The sequence below is a fragment of the Diceros bicornis genome, chromosome 17 (genome assembly GCF_020826845.1).
Source record: "Diceros bicornis minor isolate mBicDic1 chromosome 17, mDicBic1.mat.cur, whole genome shotgun sequence".
NCBI lineage: Eukaryota > Metazoa > Chordata > Mammalia > Perissodactyla > Rhinocerotidae > Diceros > Diceros bicornis.
Window position 1 is genome coordinate 60,163,156 of NC_080756.1, and position 15,134 is coordinate 60,178,289.

Genomic DNA, 15,134 nt, shown 5'->3' on the forward strand with positions numbered 1-15,134 from the left:
GCTTGGCGAGCTCAATAAAAGTATTTAAACTTCCGTCTAACTGAGGCTGAAAACTGGACTCTACTAACCTTTTCAGGCCACTAACTCCCTTTAGTGACTATGGGCCGGTCGTGCCACTTTTCTGTGCTTTGGTTTCCCCATAAAAAGTCAGGTGAATAATTCAGCCCTAAAGCTATCACAGAAGTGATGAGAGAACGCGTGTCCCATTTGGAGACGCTTTTCTTGGTGTGCCCCTCCATCAGATTTCGTTATCCCAGAGAGTTCTCTGCCTGGTGCTGAAGGAAAAGCGTCCAGGAATAGGAGACGAATGACTTGGATTTGTAAAGCGGAAATAATAGCTCACGCTACTTCTTTGGGGGATACAGAGGAGGATAAAGCGCGTGCAAGTGTTTGCTGGAAACATAAGAGCTACTGATGTGACTCCCTCCCCTCTCAGAGCCTCCAGCTCCGCAGCCCCTGAGGTGGGTGCTCCTGCTGGGCGGCCTGAGGGGGCTGCTGGCCGTGGTGAGTCCACGGGTCCTCCCGGAGGACCAGGTCGAGTTCCGGGAGAAAAAGGCAGCGGTGTGCTGGGCCGGGGAAGGGGGCCGGGCGGGGTCCTCCGGGGCGGGGGCTCCGCATCCGCACCCCTCGTCGCGGCCCGGGCCGCTCTGCCGAGGCGCCGAGGGGAAGGGCGAGGGCACCCAGGCGGCGGGCAGGTGCGGAGGTCACGGTCCCAGCCCGGGAGGAGCCCTCGGGAGGAGTGTCGCGGGCTCGGCCGCTGGGAAGCAGCGCGGGGGCCGGCGCGGCGCGGGGGGCGGGGAGGCGGCGCGGGAGGCGGGGCGGAGGCGGCAGAGCCCCGGGAGCCGCTCGCCCAGCCCGGGCCCCTGCACTCCGAGCTCGGCCGCCACCCGCCCCGCGGCCAACTCGGGGCCGAAACTTCTCCGGGGCCCGCGCTCCGGAGCAGGGCGCGCAGCCCAGCGACGACCGACGGCGGCGGCCAGCGCCGGGCGCCCAGGGCCCAGGGCCTCCTCCGGCTCGGCCGCGGGCTCCGCGCCCCGCCCGCCGAGCTCGGGGGTCCCGGGCGCCGAGCAGGGAGCCCTCCCGGCGCAGGGCGCAGCGCGGACTCCGAGGGCCGGACCGCCCGGCTAGGCTCCGCGGACCCCGGGAGGCTGCCCCAGCATCGGGGGGCGGGCCGACGCCTCGGCGGGACCCCCGGAGCGGAGCGCGCCCGCCCGCGCCAGCAGCCCCGCGCCCGGCGGCGGATGCCGAGTCCGGTGCGGCGGCCCGAGCGGCCCGCGCGCTGAGAGGAGCGGGCAGGGTCTGCGCGGCTACCCCGGCGGGGCGGCTGCCCCGGCCGCCCCGACCCCGCGGGCCGCCTCCCGCCGCGGCGCCCCGCCGACCGAGCGCAGAAGAGCGGGCCCAGCAGCGCGGCGAGCCGGAGCCCCGGGCCTGACGGGCCATGCAGGTAAGCCCGCTGCCCGCGGTGGGAAAGGGGCGCCCGCCGGCCTCCGCCCCCGCCCCTCCCCGGCCAGGCCCGAAACTTCCTAGAGCTCCCGGCCCGCGGGCCGGCGGGGTCTGGGCTCTCGGGTCCCGGGCGCGCGGAGGGACGAGCGGGCGGCCGGCGGCTCCGGGAGCGGGCAGACTGGAGCTGGGCTGGGAGCTGGGCTGCAGATCGGGGGGCGGGGGGGGGCAGCCCGTCGGGTGGGGGGAAAGGGTCACTCCCGCCCCGGCCGCGGACCAAGCTGCTGCCCCCAGCGGGCGTGCGGCGCTGGGCGCGGAGGGCGCTCGGGCCGGGCAGGTAGGCAGGGCTTCCCCGCCTCTCCCGGCAGCTCGGGCGCTCGCGGCTCTCCGTCTCCGAAGGTGGCGGCCGAGGAGCGCGGGAGCCGCCGCCCCCGGCGTGCGCCAGGACTGCCCGCGGCTGTCCGAGAAGTGTGAGCCCCTCGGAGCCCCACTTTTCCTGGCTTGTCGGGCCAGCTGGAATCCTCTGCTTGAGGTCTGCGCCCCGCATCCACCAGACTGGGGCGAGGACTACATCTGGATTACTTTAACCTCCGCGAGTAGGGTTAGTGTGGTGCCAGAATTCCTGCCTAAGCCGGAGCAGGTAAAGCCCTGAGTGGTGTGCCGAGTTCTGTTTTCTTTCACTGCTCCTCCGCTCCTCAGGCTGCATCCATCCCCGCCCTGGGAGAAGTGAGAAGGGACCTCCTCCGTCTTCTTGTGGAGCCTCAGTGGATATTTGGCCGTGCACTCTTGTCAGAGCCAAATTTCCTAGATACTTTCATCCTGCAGACCATGTGAGAGGTCATTCCGTTTGCTTGGAGCATGGTTTGTTCTGTTTCACAGAGAGGGAAACTGAGGCGGCTCAGGCCGTGGGGTGTTTACCGGGCAGTGAATGGGGGATTTGCTCACCGCTTTCCCCCGGTGCCATCTTCACTGCTTTGGCCACCTGGCCATGGTGGCAACAGTTTTCAATTACTGCCGCTCTGGTAGTAATTTCAGCCTGGTACCTGGAGGAGAAAGGCTCGGGATCATGTTACCAATCCCCTGAACTGCTCCAGTCGCCAAGGAATGTGCCCACTTGACAGAGCCCTGAGGGGACATCTGTGCCATGCCATCAGTATGGGTGCAGAAAACTCTGGGTCAGTGGGGCAGGGTCACGCTCCTGGCCAAATACCAGGACTGGTGCACACATATGGGTGGGAGCTTAGGGTGACCCCTTCTGTGGCTGGCCCTAAGGCAACATAGGGTCCCTGGGAGCAGTGGGCACACCTCACAAAGCCTGAGGACCCTTTTCTGGACCCAGCCACTCCTGCTGCTGTCTGATTCAGATTATCAAAGGCAAGACTCCCAAACTCAGGCATGGATGAGGGGGTGCCAGGCCCTGAGCTTGTGCCCACACGCCTGTCCAGACTCACGCACACAAGTCCTGGCAAACACACCGACCCATGAGAGGTGGAAGGCTGAGTGGTGGTTTTTCTCCATTTCAAAATAGTGTCTGTTCTCTCTTTGACACAGAAGATTTGTGGTTATAAATAGCAAGAAGCAGGAGGTGTGTCTCCTCCCAAGGAAAGGCAGTGCTGAGAGAGCTCTGCGGAGTCGTGAGGGAAGCATGCAGCTGGGCTCCTCGCCGGGAGGTCATGTCCAGCAGCCCAAGGCAAGAGGGAGACTTAAAGCCAGGTTCCTGCTAAAAGGCGCAGGTGGAGCTGACACCAGGGTAGGAGGCGAACGGAGCAAAGGGACCTAAAAGGACAATATGTGATAAATACCTAAGGGCAGCCATGAGCAACAGCTCCCTTTCCTTTCCTAAAGAAAATCAGACAGAGGGCGTGTGACACACTGTGGGGTCTGCCCGCCAGGGGACAGGAGCCAGCCTTGGAAGAGCTTCCTGGCCCTCTTCCATCTGTAGATTTCCTGCTTTCCCAGGCTCTGATTTCTTAGATATTTGAGTATGAATATGTGAGCGAGGGTGTGTGAGTTAGGTGTTTGCTCAAGGTGTCTGAAACCAGTCCCCTATTTAGTTCATTTGTTTGTTGTAATATCTCCAAGGGTATCTTATTGACTTGAAACAAGTGTTTTCTAAAAATTTTTCTATCCCTAAAGCATAAGTTAAACAGATACTGCCAAATTGCTGGGAGTCATAAGCTGCAAAAAGAAAAAATTGGGGATTGTACTTCACCTGGTATTCCACCCTCCTCCTACTCGAGTGCAGTGGAAAGATTTTCTGTTTGCTCTTCTCCAAGGAGGGCAGAGGACCAGGCTAGTCTGTTCTAATTTTTACTTCCAGGACAGTTCTGCTGGTTTCTGGGTTGTCATGGCCTGCCATCTCTAGCAGGGGAGGAGATTTTGCGTGAAGTGATACTTGCCTTCTTTGAAATAAAAACCAGGATGTCCACAAAAGCTTTCCTGTCGCTCCTCTGATTTTGTTCTCCCTGTCTCCTTTTCAAACTCCCTGCCATTTATCTCCTTAATCTTTTGAACTGGTCTTCAAACCCCATTTGTCCCAGCCCCACACCTGAACACAGTCCTCAGAGTTGCATTGTTGTGGTTGTGGATGGTTGTAGTGTTTGTAACTCCGTCAGGTCTCTCAAGACTCACAACAGCAATAGATGTAAAAATCCCCTAGTGAGGAGAGAATATGGGGCTCCCCACCCTCACCTAAGGGCGTCCTCAGCTGGCTTCTATTGAGCATCTTCAAACTGCATTCAAGAGTCCAGAAAAATCCAGGAGCAGGGTTGAGACTAGATACTGTGATAATGATGAAAAAGCCTGATAGGTTTGCATCTGAGCTACCTTTTCAGGTAACAGTACACTCTTTACCCATCTCTGAGGAGCTCTGAGGAGCTGTCTGCCCACTCGAGGACAGCAAGTTGGTGGAGCCCCGAAAGCGGACCTGCCATCTGGTACAGTTCTGGCCACACTTGCCCTTCAGCAAGAAGCGCTGACTGCTCGGCGCAGGTGGTGGCTTTGCTGTTACCAGGTCCTGTCCACTGCCGGCTCTGTTTACCTCGCTAAATTTAAACCTCTGCCCCCTCCATCCCAGTTTGACCCACTGGCTGGCGGTCTCGCCACTGGGCTGGCGGCCCCCTGCAGCATTTCCTGACTTCTTGGCCCCCGTCGTTGCAATCAGGTCTGTTTGTGCTGCAGGAAGCCTCCTCTAGACTTTCTAAAGTTGGTCTCTCTCCTTCCTGCTTCTCCACCCATGTGGCTTTTTTCCCAACTCTTGCTCCTGGGTGATTTGGAACCTGGTTGGCACTGGGGGAGACTCTCCCCTGACCCCTCCAAATGCCATGCACGGAGGCTTCAGGAAACCTAGATTCAGACTGCCACGAAGGTCCTCAGGGGCCATGCCGACTGTACTCATTGCCCAGCCCAGCCCACAGGCCCTGGGACCCCCTTTGAGCAAGTACAGTGCGTTCAGCACTGCAGCCCTTAAAGGCACAGGGGTGTTTTCTCAGAATTTCTTTTTGCACCCCCAAACCTACAAAGCCCCAAGAACCCAAGCAGCCTGTATGTCCTGTTGTCTTTTCTTGAAGCTTTGCCCCGGAGGTTTATTTTGGGCGGCGGGAGGGGGCGCGTTGTAGCTTCTCCTCTCGGAGCCTCGGTTGTCTCTTCTGTAAAATGAAGGCGTTGGATTAGACTGTCCTAGAGGCCCCTTCCAGCTCTAACACCCTGTCGTGGTCAACAGCTCTAGCTGGTTCACCTTTGGAAATCCCTCTGCTGTGGACCAGGCCTGGGGCGGGGCAGCGGCCAATCAGAGGCGGCGCGTCCCCGAGGGCGGCTGGCCCGCTGCCCGGCGGGGTTACTGTTCCCCGAGCCCTGTTCTTGCCCGCAGGGCCTGTGATCTCCTGGAGGCTCAGGTTGAGCTCCTGGCTTTGGGCTCCGGCCTGGCAGGGGCCTCTGTGGTTCGTCGGCATCCCGAGGATTACCACGAGGCTCTGTCTCCAGCTTCGGCGACTTGGGGGATGGTGCCTGAGTCTCTAGAGGGGGGCACCTGGAGTCCATTCTTAAACGAGTTTCCAGTCCTCTCTGCTCTACGGCTTCTCTGACCCGAAATGCTAACCCCTCAAAGGTTAGTCTTGTCCGGCTAATTGATAAAGGGTCAGGAGGGAATTTCCCCAGGCCTGGGAAACGAGAGCTGGGCTTACGTTAAAAAAGGCAGTGGATTAAAGTTCTCGGTATACAAACTTTAGCCCCTAAACGTCACTTAAACGTCACTTAGTTATCAGGAATATTCAGTCAGGAGATTTGCTCTGAGTCCTGCTGGGGGAGCGAAAAATATGGTCACAAAGCTTTTCTGACACGAGCTGGGGTAATCCTGTTGACTGCTGTCAGTCTGCCTCCTTCCGCAGAGCGCAGCCGGAGGCTCAGGGAGGAGCGCAGGGCGGCTCTGAGCTCTGGGCTCTGTTCCTGCTGCTGGGTCTGAACCAGGATCCGTGCACCCCCACCCGTTTCTCTTCCCAGCAAATACTCAGAGATGATAAGAGGCTTCCATTGCTGCGGGAGGTGGCAGTACAGTTGAGTCCCTTCGTAGACATCGCTAATATCTACACCTCATCCATATTCGTTGAGAAGTTTCACCTGGGAAAATTTGAGTGATGAATTACTAAATACTTCATACAAATCTTGTTTGGGGTACAAGACCTGTAATCAAAGTAATTAAACCTTTAAAGAGGTTTTATGTCTAAGTTTAGAACTAGAAAATGCCATGTCACACTCAGGAGCAGGAGCTGATGAACTGGTGGTGGTGGTGGGGGCTCTAGATTGTACTATCAGGATGTGCCTTGGGGCAGGAGGCTGTAGACAGCTAAGACAATGGAGACAGGGCTTTAGTGTCAGACTAAGTCCCTGGCACTTAGTAGCCAGTTCTGTAGTCTTAGGCAGGCAGGTTACCTGACTTCTCCATGCCTCAGTTTTGTCACTTGTGAAACGGAAACGGTCACTTGACACTTTTCTCCTGTGGTTGCGGTGAGGTGGGTTGCGGTGAGGGTTGGAGGATGTGAAGCACTGACACCATGCCCTTTGCAGGGCTGTGAAAGTGTTAGCTATTATGGTGCTGTTGATGAGGGTCCAATGGCAGGGCGGTTAGAACTCCTTGGCCCCCCACCCCTGACTTGCTCTGCATTTAAAGATGTGAGCTGCTTCATATGGGACATTAGCAGCATACGCATTGCTTATGTCAGCATGTGCTTGCCAATTTTCGAAGGAAATGACTCTCATGACCATTGACTGTGTCCAGTCAGGTGTAGATGTCATTTTGATCATTACACCGATGGGAGTAGAGGCTCCCAGTTTGTGGAATGACCAATGACAGGAGAGGATATATGTTCACTGTTGGCTGTCATGAAGGGAAGGAAAAGTGGGACACTGTCAATGGGAGAGTTAGATTCTGATATGGTCCTGGATGTTGAGGATTGAGCAAGTCTTAGCTGAGAAGGAAGGGGTCTTGCTGACTCCATCTCAAACAAGTCTGTTGTTTTAACTAAGCAGATGCTAATACATTCCTTATGTTTGGAAACCACTTAAAATCTTGACATGTTGTATTTTCTTATTCTTAAAAAGGTAACCTCTGCAAAATCAAAACTAAAATAAGCTTTAAATATAAAAGGGAAGATCAGATTTGAGAGTTTTCTTTTCCCCCTAGTCCAGCCAGGTCTGTCTACCACTGTGAGACAGTATAATATACCTGTGAAGGAAAAACTGTCAGGGTCTCATCCTCAGGTGCCCCCAGGAACAAGCAGGTAGCCGAAATGAGTGAGGGAGGATGGGAGGGTTTATAATACCCTAGTGAGTGGAGGTACGCTCCCTGTTGCAAACTGGAGAGTGTGTTCCCACCTAAAGGTATCCGAATTCAGACATTTAAAACTCACATTTAAAACTCACTGAGTCAGCCTTACCAAACACCTGTTGGCTGGATGCTGTCCGAGACCTTCATTGTGACTGCAGGGGACCTCAGGCTGACAGGTGGGGACCACGTGCTTTCCTGGCTACAGGCCTTTCTCCAGAATGGAGGTGAGGCCTCATCTGGGGGGTTGGGTCGGGTCCTTTAACTCATCAAAGCCCAGGGGCTACTCACTCCCAGCTTTGCTCTGAACCTAATCTCCTGGCTTCTCTAAGAGAATGCCATCTCTTTCAGAGGTATCAGGTACAGTGCCATTACAAATGGAGTTTTCTACAGACTTTGTCTATCATTCCTGATATTAACAAGGAGTTTTCACACATCCCAGAGAACACCCTCTTTTTCTCTACGGCAGCTTTTAATACAACCCAGACTCCACACCATGGTCCACCAAACTCTCCATTGCCTGGCTCCTGCCCTGACCTCCAGCCTCATCTCGCACGGCTCTCTCTCACACCCAGTGGTGTGAACACGCCCCATGTGGGCGTCCATGATGCTGCACAGACACCCCGTGTGCCCTCGGGTCTTTGTACCTGCTGCTCCCTCTGCCTCCACCACCCTGCCCTCTCTGTGCTGGATGGCTCCCCCTGCCCTTCAGGTCTCAGCTTCTCAAAGAGGCCCTGCCAGGCAGAATTGCCGCCCACCCCCAGGCCCTCTCTGTTTCTCACTGTTTTCTCCAGAGCCCTTATCACCATCTGTAACTCTCTTTTTTATTTATTAGTTCTTGTTAAATGTCTGCTCCCCCTATGATTGTCCTGTTTTCCACACATCCTCAGAGCTAAAACAGTGTCTCAGCAGTGCCTGAGCTTAAGAGGTGCTTGGTAAATATCTGTTATTGTTGATCTTAGGGCAGTGAACTTTGTAATCGTAGCAAAGTTGTAATTGTAGCAAGTAGCATGTTCCTTGCTAGAAATAGGCCCATTTTGCCTAATAAATATACCATCCTTAATAATTTTCTGTTGACTGTTGAATTATTCATGTAATAAATATTGACTCAGGCGTGTCCCAGGTGCTAGAGATGTATAGTTCTTGAACTTCAGTAGCTTTTGTTCTAGTAACTTTTACTGCATACAAGTAGCAAGTGCGTGGCATTCCAGAATCTCTCAAGTCTTTTATTCTCCCATACCCTGTGCTGAAGACCCATCTTGCAATCACATACATCACAGCTGGTTTTGAGATGCAGTATAGAGCCGAAATGCAGGAAGTACAGGAAGCCAGAGGAAGCTGTTCAGGCCAGTGGTAGATCCATGAGAGGAAGCTGACTTGACCTTATGCTCATGCTGGATCCTGGGCTGCTCTCAAGGGGAACTGGAACATTCCTCCGTGCTGCCATTACTAGTAGGGTATTTTTCACCCACATGTGACCAGATTGGGAGATGGTGAAGGAACTGGATTAGGAGTTCCATGAGTGCTCCGTGATCAGTGCCTTGTATCCCAGGCACACAGTCATCTACCTTGCTAGGCTGTCATTCCAGACTACTGGCACCCTTAGAAGTTACTAGAACTCATCTCTTTGGTCCTTGGTTGCCCTGGGCAGTTGCATCATTGCCTCCTCTTTGATGCAGGATCTTCATCTGGCTTCCAGGACACCTCACTCTCCTAGTTTCCCTTCTCCTTTACTGGCAGCAGCTTTCCTGGTTTTCTTTCTCTTCTTCGACCTCTTCTCTATATACACTTTGATGGCTGTAAATACCATCTGCACTTTTACTAATCCCACATTTTCATCTCCTGCCTGTTCCTTTCCTTGTCCTTCAGACTGGCAATTCTCCATCTCATCCTTCTAGTTGCTCATGCCATGAACCCTGGAGTCATTCTTGATTTCTTTCTTTCTCTCACTGCCCACATCCAGTCCACCAGTGAATCTTGCCAAGTCTAATTTCAGAAGATACCCAGACCCCTCACCACTTCTTACCTCCTCCCCCCTCTGCTCCTGGCTCATTCCACCAGCAGCAACTCTCCCAGATTATAGTAATAGCCTCCTAACTGGTCTCCCTGCCTTAGTCAGCTGCAGCGTCCTGTTGAAACGTGTCAAATCGTGTTTTTTTTTCCTCAGAGCCCTCCGATGGCCTTCAGTCTCGGGCAGGAAAAAGGCAGAGTCCTCACAGTGGCTTACTCCCGAGTGATCTGACCCCTGCTTCCCTCTGCGACCTCGTCTCTTCTCTCCCTTCGCTCCAGCAGACTGGCCTCCTTGCTGTCTGTGAGCCCACCAGGCGCTTTGCACCCTGTTGTTCCTTCTGCCCTTCCCTCCTCTCCCCACTCCTTCCTCAGATCTTTCATCAAATGTCACCCCAACGAGGTCTTCTGTGACTTCCCCATGTAAATTGCAACCCTCCCACCCATTCCCGAGCCCCCTTCTCTGCTGTATTTTTCTCCAGAGTTCTCCGCTGAACGTACATATTTTTTATATTTTACTTGTTTGTTCTCTTGTCTGCTTCCTCTTACTGGAACAGAAACGCCACAAGGGCAGGAATGTTTGTTCTGTTCGCTGTTGTATGTGGAGCACACGGACAATGCCTGACATGTAGTGGGTGAAGGAATTAAAAGAGTGAACAACAGAAGTCTGCGTGTCAACACGGACGAGTCTGACATCGAGGAGGCAGTCCTTTCTCTGGTCTGTGCCTTCCTGTCCTTCTCCCCTTCCCCTCGCCAGACCACAGAGGTGGGGCAGCTGGTGAGGACGTGTGGCCCTAGGACATACCTCTGTTTCTTATAACTGATGAAATTAAAACGTTCACTGAAAAACATTGAATTTTTTTCATGTTTTCAATTTCAATTCATTCATATTTTCTTGAAAAATATGAAGAAAAATAAAAACGATAATTCCAAGTTAATCATTGATAATATTTTGGTGCAATCCTTTTCAGTCTTTTATACATGTATATGCACAAGCACATATGTATTTTCAGACAGGTGTAGGTTTCTTACATGCTTCTCCCTTCTGGGTGGTAATGCCTGAGGCCAGGACCCTGCCTGGTCTCCTTATCTTCAGGGCTTACAGGCCTGGCCAATAGCAGGTGCACGAAAGTGTAGGTTAGAGGAGGGAATGAAGACGTGTGTGCTTGTGTCCTGTGAGTGGTCGTCTCTGTGCAGAGCCAGGTTCAGCGGTTTCTTTGCCTGTTTGGCTCATGAGCTGCATGGTGAGTGTAACATCTTTACTGCTTGTGTTTCCTTATGGTTCTAAAACTGTTTCTAAACCATGGAACTATTGATTATTTTGGACCCGATACTTCTTTGTTGAGGAGAGCTGTGCTGTGCCTTGTAGGATGTTTAGCAGCATCCCTGACCTCTACCCACTAGATGCCGGTAGCATCCGCCTCGCAGTGACGACAGCCGAAAATGTCGCTAGACATTGCCACATGTCCTGTGGGCGCAAAACTGCCCTGGTTGAGGACCACTGTTCTAAAGTGTCTCTGCTTTTTTCCCGACAGTCTTGCCTGATTTTCGTTTCCCCTCAATCCTTTGGAATTGTTTTCCATTTTGCATCCTGTGTCCATGCTACTGCCCGAGTGTGAGCCCTTATGCATCAGATGTGAATTATGGCCTCGCTTTCTCACCGGCCGTTTGTCCCTGGTCCACTCCTCACCAGGACATTGTCACCTGCTCCCAGACGAGTCATGCTGCTGCTCTAGGTCCCTCTCCTGCTCAGACTTCTTGAGTGACTCCTCATCTCCCTAGTGAATTAATAAAATGTCTTTACTCTGGTGTTTGGTACCCTTCAAAATCTTACCCTAACCTGCCTTTCTCTTCAGTGCTTCCCTACATTGCACCAGACTCGAAGTCTGCTTCTGACTGTTTGCTCCTCAGAAGCCCTTCCCCTTCCTTCTCTTCCTGTTCATACCTACCTGTTCTTCAAGGCGCAGCTCAGATGCCATCTCCCTGATCTCCTCTGTCAGAAGTGATGTCTCTGTGGCTGGGAGTTGGCTCCCCAAAGGGCTAGTACAGTTCAGAGAACATTCGTTATGATGGCCCTTTCCACACTTTGTCGTGTATTGGAGTGATTTGTATTCACATCTTATCTTCACTACTAGCTTTGTGGCTGGTTAAATTGTCTTCTCAGTAGATCTTAGGTGAGCCCCTACATGCAGCTAGAAATCACCTCAGAGAGGTGAACAGCCATCCTACTGATTAAACGGGTTCTCAAATTGAGGGAGGTGTCCTGTAGCAGAAGGGCTTTTGTTATTTACTGTGGAGTTGTTTAAATAGAATGGCAGCCTTCCAGACTTCAGTTTAGTCTAGCAGTGATTTTCAAGCTTAGAAAAGCCTTTGCCTTCCATGCCTTCTGTCCCCTGTCCAGTAGAAAGCACATGGCCTTTGGGGGCAAACGGCCTTGGGTTTGAATCCTGACTCACATTCCCAACCTGATTGACCTTACCCCAACTGTTTGGCTTTTCTGAGTTCCCAGTTCTTCATCTTTTAAACAGGGATAATAATGTCCAACTCATAAGTTATTTTGAGAATTCAGCATGATAATTTATGTGAATTAGGGCAATTCCTGACACATAGTATGTACTCAGGCAGTGATAGCTCCCTTCTTTATTGAAAAAAATGAAAGTGTAAAGAAATTGTCACCTAGCTGCTCCAAATACCTGTTCAGAGTTTGGTCCAGAAGAACGGGGTGTTTTAGAATTTGGTTGTTTTGACATTGAGGAGACAAAGGAGACCTGAAAATTCACTTTTATGGCAGCTACTTCTACCAAAGACCTATTGAGAGCTCAGCAGCTCCGGGCTCTTGGAATTTTCCTTGAAGAAGCCAGTCTGAGAGGTGGGCTCCTGGATGGCGGAAGTGATCTTTGTTCCTTTCCTCTCTTCCCACTGACAGTCTAGGCTATCAGCGTTGTTACTACTCAATAAAATTGGTAAATTAATGAGCTAGTGACTTCTAAGAAGGTTATAATCCCCTGTTGGAGAAAGCTGGTCTTGAATTACCATATTTCATCAATACTAAGACACATTTTAACATATCTGAGGTCAGGATGCATCTTAAAATCAATGTGTCATAGTTTAATTGGGAGTACTTCTCTTTCTTAGTGGTACAAATAATGGTGCATTTTAGAATGAGTAGCTTCTTAAATTTTGTGAAATAAGGTAATGTCATTGATCACTGCTTGCTAAGATGACCTGTTGTCTTTTCCTGGTGCCTGCCTTGGTGGTTCCCTTGGAAGCGTGCTTCTGTTCTTTTGCCAAATAGAGTATTTAGAGTGTCACCTTCATGATGAACATCTATGGACTAAGAGTCAAAATTGAGATAAGAAATTCTAGGCAAAGACTAGATGTCCCATGGACCCTGTACCCTGATGCTGGAGGATCAGCCTCCCTGCAGCCAGCTGTCAATCAGAAGTTTAGCTTACTGCCCCCGTGTTTCCAGGGATCTTGGGCAAAAGATGCCTTAGACAAGTCTCCCTTTCCTCTTTCATAGATGGGTTCACAATGTAGCCCCCTACCTGCCTATCAGAGTTATTGTAGGATTGAGACAGTGTGTATGAAAGTGGTTTGTAACCAATGTAAATCACTGTTCCTACCTGTAGGATGAGCAGAGTGGAAATGTGACCCAGAGACTTCTTAAATCCACTCACAAAATATAGCCCCAGGTGACTCACCAGGGATTCATACCTGGCACTTGTCTTCTTATTTCTCTGTTTCTAGGAGAGAGTCTTTGAAAACCTTGTAGAAGCTTGTCCGGTGAGGTGAAATAGTATCCCAAAGGATCAAAAAGAAGTTACATCCTATAATTAGAGTACAAGGTTTTTTTCTTTTTCTCATTTCATATTTTTCCATTTCCCTGCCTTGGCATTGGAAAGTATTCTGATAAAATATCATTAACATTAACACAAGTATCTTTATCATGAAAGAATAAGTCTAATCTCTTCTGCACAGTGCTTAAGAAATCAACTTCTGCAGCCCATTATGTGCTGGCTCAATCCTGACCCCAAAACTCACCAGCAGTGTGACCACTGCACAGAGGTGACCTTGAGCAAGTTACCCAGACACTCTCCACCTCAGTTTCCTCGTCTGTTAAAATCCTTAAAGTGGGGGCTGGCCCGGTGGTGTAGCAGTTAAGTGCGTGTGCTTCCCCGCCTCTTGGGGTTCGCAGGTTCGGATCCTGGGTGTGCATCTACGCACCGCTTGTCAAGCCATGCTGTGGCGGCGTCCCATATAAAGTAGAGGAAGATCAGCACGGATGTTAGCCCAGGGCCAATCTTCCTCGACAAAAAGAGGATTGGCATTGGATGTTAGCTCAGGGCTAATCTTTCTCACAAAAAAAAAAAAAGGAAAAAGAAAAATCCTTAAAGGGTTATTATGAGAATTAAACGAAATGCATGAAAAACACTTAGCAGGGCTGTGTGCATAGAAAGCTCCCAGTAGATGTTCATTCTAATTATGCTTCTAAACAACCACAAAAAATGCTATTGTGCAATCGCCAGTGACTAGTTCTGCTGACATAATCAAAAGCTTGGCTGTGTCTGGAAAGAAGGGATAGAGTTGGTGTTATTTTCATACTTAAGCATGGCATTAATAAGCTACACAAACACATCAATTTGATGGTAATCTGATCTCAATAACGTTGCATTTTCAGATACATAGTTTGTTGTACTATAACCAAATCAAGAGAATCCTCGTCAAAACCTTAGCAGACAGCTTTTAAATATTTTCTTTCAAGTGACATTGTTGCAGTGTACTGTTAACCATCCCACATGCTGAGGAGGAGTCTTAAGTGACATCTTGTTTTTATGCTTAAAAGCCCAGGAGGCCTGCTTGAAAAAGTATCATCCACTTGCTTCCACAATCTGTTTGCATTTGGGGGTTACGGAGAGTCTTAGCAGTGTCAAAACTCGTAAGCTTCATATATTCTGTCCTATTTCTTCATGTGCTGCCCTATGTTGCCACAGCTGAATGGTGGGGATGCTCCTTACTTTTTCTTTTTAATCAATTTTATTGAAGTGTAATTCACATATAATAAAATTCATACATTGTAAGTGTACAGTTCAATAAATTTGGACAAATTATACACCCATGAAACCACCATCCCAATGAAGATACTGTTTCTACTTCCCCAGAAAGTTGCCTGGTCCCCTTTATAATCTCTACATGCCATCCCCCCACCTCAGGCAACCACTGATCTGATTTATGTCATTCTAGATTAGTTTTACCTGTTCTAGAATTTCACATAAATAGAATCATACCAGAATTCTCTGTTTTTTTCTTTCAGCTCTTTGGTGTCTGGCTTCTTTTTTTTTTTTTTTTTTTTTGATGAGGAAGATGGCTGTGAGCTAACATCTGCTGCCAATCTTCCTGTTTTTTTTTGCTTGAGGAAGATTGTTGCTGAGCTAACATCTGTGCCAGTCTTCCTCTATTTTGTATGTGGGACACTGCCACAGCGTGGCTTGATGAGCAGTGTGTAGGTCCACCCTCGGGATTTGAACCCACGAACCTGGGCCGCCAAAACGGAGCATGTGAACTTCACCACCATGCCACTGGGCCGGACCCAGTGTCTGGCTTCTTTTGCTTTGCATAATATCTGTGAGATTTTTTCATGTTGTTGAAGTATTAGTAGTTTGTTCCTTTTTATTGCTGAGTAGTAGTTTGTTCCTTTTTATTGCTGAGTAGTATACCATTGAATGAATGCTATAGTAGGTTTAGTCACTTTTGATGGACATTTGGGTTATTCTAGATTTTGGTTAATATGACAGTTTCTGTCTTTTAATTGGAATGTTTAGTCTATTTACATTTAGACTTACATAAATATTGCAAAAATAGTTCAGAG

General features: G+C 50.6%; 1 protein-coding gene across 1 annotated transcript in view; it reads left to right on the top strand.

Moving 5' to 3' along the window:
• The first annotated feature begins 1,322 nt into the window (after positions 1-1,322).
• The window catches only part of WNT5B (Wnt family member 5B), a 97,416-nt gene continuing 83,604 nt past the window's right edge, over positions 1,323-15,134 (top strand). Inside the window, exon 1 of the mRNA XM_058559125.1 lies at positions 1,323-1,444. The gene's annotated coding sequence lies outside the window, so the exon portion shown is untranslated. The remainder of the gene's footprint in view (positions 1,445-15,134) is intronic.